Raw genomic sequence first — 6,246 nt, 5'->3', positions numbered from 1 at the left:
AACCAACAAATGAGATTGACTGGAACAATACAGGAGCTGAAAGGTAAGGGTTGTGAGCAAGAATAGTAAACTCAAGAGGCTGGACAAAAAAGAAAAAAGTAACCTGTTGGAGGTGTAGACTGATTTTGGTGTGTTTGAATGAATTCTTTTTTCCACCTGACATTTCTGGTCCACGGTAAATGATAGAAACTGACAGTTTAGTCTTCAACATTAGAAATTTTCCTTCCAAACTTTGTTTCAGTATAGGTACTAGAACCACTCTGTGAAATGTTTTGTGACAACCTTTAGCTGTAAGCATGGATCAGTATGAGATTCTCACAGATTGGCAACCTTCAACAAAAATACCATGGCTTCCCAATAACATGGTACCAATAGTAAGGTTTAATACAAAGATGTATATAAAATGATCTCATTGATTTAATTACTAGTTTATTTAGAATGAAATGTGTTTGCAGTTTCAAATACCTATCCATTTTATAATTGTATTGCTTTTTATAAAGTAACAAAAGCTGATATTATTTGTATTAGTCAAGCTTGCAGCCAGCCAGCAGCACACATCTGGCCAACTACGTTTTAAAAGAATAACGTGATTAGAGTGATTGGTGGTGCTACTACAGTTTCCACACATTGTATGCAGTCATGTTTTCTGTGTGTCTGAGATGCTTTAAATGGTCAACTTTGTCCTTCTTACAAGTTAGAGAAGGGGTAGTGCTGTCCTTTCAGCCAGCTGTCCTGCAAAATGTAGCAACAGGTGTGAGGAGGAGCTGTCGTAAACACTGGCACCTCATTTTAAAGATTTTAAGCCACAAAATCGTGGGGCCTTAATACCAATAACAGGTTTTTTCAGTCTTTTTTTTCTCTTTGTTTAGGTTAAATTGGGGGGTTTGAATTTCACCAATGACACAAATACCAACAAAACCATTCATTTCATCCCCAGGTTGCACATCAAATAGATAACCAACAGTGCATCTCCTGTCAAGGCAGAGAAAAAGCAGTTTGAATAATTTGTGGAGTGTGTTTTTAAGTTATTCCAGCTCCCTTCAGCTCAGCAGCGGCTGACCCTTCTCCCCTTCTGTCTGCTAAGAGGCCTACGGGGAGGAATCAGACCAAATTACCTTTATTGATCCAGAGAGACAGGTGAATACAAAACAGGCCTCTTTCGTTTTCTCTCATCTTATCTTTTATCGTTTCATTCTCCTCTCTGGCTGCAGAAGCCGAGAATATTAAAAAAAACGACGACAGGAATTTTTTTTTATGAGAAAGGGACTATTTTAACCATCAGTCTGTGCAGTAATTTACTGTTTACATTTAGGTTGCTGTGATTAAACCTGCATCCTTGTTGCTCATCTTTCACCATAAGCGACAGGAAAGAGAAGCAAGACTGACTGCTTTTCTGCCTCCCATCCACAGACGCCCTTTTGGCCCAGCATACAAATCACTGTGGTGGTGGAAAAGATACTCCATTAGGTCCAACTCTGAGTTAAATCAATGCGTGACTTATCAAATGAAATAGGGGATTATGAGGTAATCACCTGACAAACGTTGCTGAAATTGTAATTATCTCCATCTCAGGGAGAAAAGACCAAACTAACTATTTAAGTGGAGGGTAAGGTAGTGAGGTATAAGAGAAACACATCAGCATTTTCTTTCTCATTCAGGAGAGGGAGATGGGATGTCTGTGAGTTCACTATAAAAACAAAATATTTACCTCATCTTCTATTTTTGCCTCAATAAAAAAAACACTACTGAACTTTGCTGTTGTCCTGATTAAACATATCAGTGATACCTTTATTTGTCCAGCTTGTAAAATAATACTGTGGTTGATTGATAATTAGCACAAACAGTATAGCTGGTGTTGGTTTAGTGAGAAAAGTGAAGAATTTATCTTCTGAATTTTGAAGTAAAAATATTTATTAAAAAACTATTTCGCTATAATGTATTTTACTTCATAAATTCTAAAATCTCTTAGAATATGTTCAATTACATTCAGTTACATTTTTTGTCATTGTAATTTATTGTATTTTATGAGAATTATTTTCTAACATCTAAAGTATTATAATTATGTTCGCTATAAAGGCAAATTTACATTTAAAAATTAAAACAGAATTTTAATTCCCTACTGTGGTGATCTAATATCTGACCTAAAATGCATTTAAACGTGCAGGAAAGTAAGAATGTAAATGGTAAGTGTTTTTCATTTATCATTATAAGTAAAACATATATTGTAAGTTATTTTTAGGGCTACAAGTACAAGTTATGGTATGAAAATAGAAACAAATAAAAAAAATACTCCTCATTTGTTGATTAGCGTAAGTTACAAATTCTTTCTTAAGTACAACATCGCCTCCGGGTGGAAATACAACGCTATTACAAGGCAGGAGACATCTTTCACCTTTTTGTATTTTGCGCCATGTGTTGGTAAGGTATTTTTATTAAAAATGGAAAAACATCTGGGTGTCAAACTCCAGTCCTCAAGGGCCGGTGTCCTGCATCTTTTAGATGTGCCTCTACTGCACCACACCTGAATAGAATAATTAGGTCATTAGCAAGGCTCTGGAGAACTGATCTACCAAGCCATTTCATTCCAGTGTTTTGAACCTGTGGCACATCTAAAAACTGCAGGACAGTGGCCCTTGAGGACTGGAGTCTGACACTCAAAGGACACACTTAAAGGTGTATTCATCTGAAGAACAGGAGAAAATGTCACTTGGCTTTCCAGTTCTCTCTTACAACTTAGGATATCGTTTTAAAACTTTCCATTTCTCCAAAATCTTCTCCCTGACTTGGCTGCTGTGTTCGTAGGTCTTCATTATGCTGCTTATTCACTAATTCTCACCAGTGAACCCCTAAGACCTACAAAGAAGTGTTGGATTCATACTAAGTTCAAGTTAAACACAATCGATCTAGATTTAATAATACGGTGACTTAGAAGGCATTTGAATGGATTGGATTGTTTTAGGGGTATCAGAGTAAACAAGTTTCTATCCATGCACACTTTTCAGATACTTACTTTTTGACAATTGTGTAATTTTCCTTTCACTTCCCTTACTTTTGTGTTGGCCTGTTACATAATATCCAAACAAATAGCTACATTTGTGAATGTAACATGGAAAAAAAACTCTAACAATTCTTTAAAACGTACATTGGTTGACTGATGATGTGGGCCATGTTCTTAAACTAACACACAAATCATTTAAAGCACCCAAAAAGTTTAAGAATAAAACGATGGAGGTGGGCTTTTTTTTCAAACACACACATCGGCACAACGTATTTCCTTTGAAATACTTTAAAGTAGTTTATTGTTTAAGATCCCCATTAGGTAGGATTGAAAACACACATCATACAATATCAACAACCCAAATATTTGACAGATTTAGTACACATCTCAATAATAATTAATTACAATACACACAAGATGTTGATAAATACACAATACAATTATTATAAATTTTAAATTGCTCACTATAAACTAAAATATCAGCATTACAACACAAACCTGAGCAAAAGTAGCACAGCGACACCACCCTCTTACTCATAACTGAATTCTAATTGCAAACAGCAATGAAACAAAGTAGATGTAACTCTACCAGCATGTTCTCTGCATTCCCCGTGTTTAACTTGAAGTGTGACTGTGGGAAGCAGAGCTTAATAGATTCATCCTCAGCTTGGCCAAGTCGCACTTTGTCACCTTGCTGGTGTCTGTGATCACACCACAACCTGTAGTTAAACTTCACAGGAGAATGCCAGCAGTTGTACTCTGCATGCTGCAGTCAGAGAATAATTACAAGATGACACAACACTGTGTAGGAATTAATTTGAGAGTAAGTTTGTAATAATGTTGTATTTGCAATATAATTTATTTGTTGGTTCTCTAGAACAGTTTATTGAACAGGCATATGAATACCATAACATGGCTTTAATTTCAAATTTCTGATAATTATTAAGTCACTAAGTATTGTCTTTTAATAAATTGAGATAAGGAGTAGGACTACATAAATGTTCACTTCTTCCTACTAATTTTGAAACAACAAAGTAGTGGTAAGCTAATTATTTTGTTCTTGGTTATGTATGCACATGGTTTCTTTTGTCCTACTGACAAAAGACCAGTTTCCTTGTCCTTTAAGACCTGTTTGAGATATATAAGTAATTAAAACTGAAATCAAATGCTCAGAAATGAAAACAGAAGTATGTTCAGGATTTAACAAAGAAACTCACACGGTAGTGTTGAAGTAATATCCAGTCCTTTGTATTAATAAAAATGTTCTCCACTCATTGTTATGGCTTTATTTGAAGATGTGTGTTTTTTTTTGCTGGTTTTTTTTTTTAGAAAAAACTCAAACTATATATATTTTTATTGTATCTCGATAAAGTTGGAAATTTTCAAAAAATAATAAATGCCTCATTAAGTCCAACTATAATTTAAGATATTAGAACAATATAAGACAACTTTATATTATAATAAGATTGATGATCATAAAGTTTTACTATTCCATCCAAAACTGAATTCAGCAATCTTGGTGTCATATCTGCTTCAGCTGGTGTACATAAACCCACAGAGTTCATCATAAAGGGAATCACGGACTTTAAATTTAATTAGGGAGGTGGACAAATTTCACACCAAGATTACTGACTATGGATCTGACACTCTCAGATGAGAAGGTTCAGAAAGCTCAGAAGCTACAAAAGACATGAGAACTTTATCACAGATTCCTATTTTATATAACCAGTCAGTTTTTGATGCAAAGTACTCAGCCTTTATGTTGCTTGATTGCAAACCTAAAGTTTTTATTTCTACTTTCTGTAGTTGTTAGGCTGAATGTTTAAATTGTACCTGTGTGAGCTCTAAAGAAAATGTGAATGAGACTCCAAGTATCAGTTAATAATTAACACTCCAACTTGGTTCAGTGCAGTGGAGGTCACAACTACAGAGGCAGCACAGTGACCCCTTCCAGAGGACACCATGTTTCCCACCAAAATGGTGTGCAGACTTTACACTTTACCAAACACCTAAAGGCAACCCAGGAAAAGTTCCCACAAGCAGGCGGCTGAGTTGAAGAGTTCAAGACTGGAACAAGTCTCCAAGTTTTCTGTGATGCACTAATAAAGTAAAGTAAAGTGATTTTTGTGTGCTCTGGTGATTGTCCTTCCAAATACTGATATAAGTTGTCAAAACAATTATGACATTATATATATATATATATATATAACAATTATATAACATTATAGGTCTGAATCAAAGGTTTTTCAGTAGTTATTTTCCTAGTAGTTATTTTATTTTCCTATAGTTTATTTGGACTTTTAATTAATTTTAACTCCAGTATCCAAACATTTTAAAAGGTAACATTTTTAAGAGAAAACATGCTTTGCTTGTCACATTCATCTTCCAGTAGGCTTATTAAGAATTTCTATGCTGAATGGATGAACCTGTTCAGTTTAAACCTGGAAAATTATAATATTTATCTTTAGACACTTTGTTACAAGACTGTCACAAAGACACATTAATTTTTTTGGTTGAGTCACTGAAAAATACTAAGAATAACACATTTTGTCACACATGAAATAGTCCTTTGTCAACAATAGTTTGATTCTCACATTAAACAAAATTAGACGGGAGCCTGACAACTTTGAGATTAAAAGAATTGTTTGACCGAATATATTCAGTGTAGAACTACACAGAAATCATTATGTTCAGGTATTTTTATTACAAGTACTAACAGTGTTTACATAACAGATCTGGAGCATAGTGCCAATGTTCTCATGTCACATATAAAACCCTGTTCTGCCATATCAAAACTGAATGAAAAGATTAGAACTGCTCAAAATGTACAAACATGCATTTGCTATTGCAACACAGAAAGGAACATCAGTAACTTATCTTAAAACTGAATAATTTCATATGTTTTTAGTTTTTTTATTTTTTACTGATCTGCACCAGTTGAGAGACAGTCCTCTAAGAGTTTTCCTTTAACATCTCTCTGATTCATTACTGTTCTTTCCTGACTGGGTTTGCATCTCCCATCTGACTGGCTTTAACACCTCGGGTGACACTGTGCAGGATGTGAATGGGGAGTTTAGGATTTTGCACTTATCTGTAGGAAGAACTAAACTACATGCAAAAGCACATCTCCAAGTAAGGGTCTTATGTTAAGCTGGATTTATGCTATTATGCCACTATTGGTTCATTTACCCATATACATGTCAGAAATTTATTGAAACTAAAACTTAGCCTTGGCATTCTGTGATTGT

The sequence above is a fragment of the Xiphophorus maculatus genome, chromosome 15 (assembly GCF_002775205.1).
Source record: "Xiphophorus maculatus strain JP 163 A chromosome 15, X_maculatus-5.0-male, whole genome shotgun sequence".
NCBI classification, from domain to species: domain Eukaryota; kingdom Metazoa; phylum Chordata; class Actinopteri; order Cyprinodontiformes; family Poeciliidae; genus Xiphophorus; species Xiphophorus maculatus.
Note: the sequence above shows the minus strand (reverse complement) of the source record.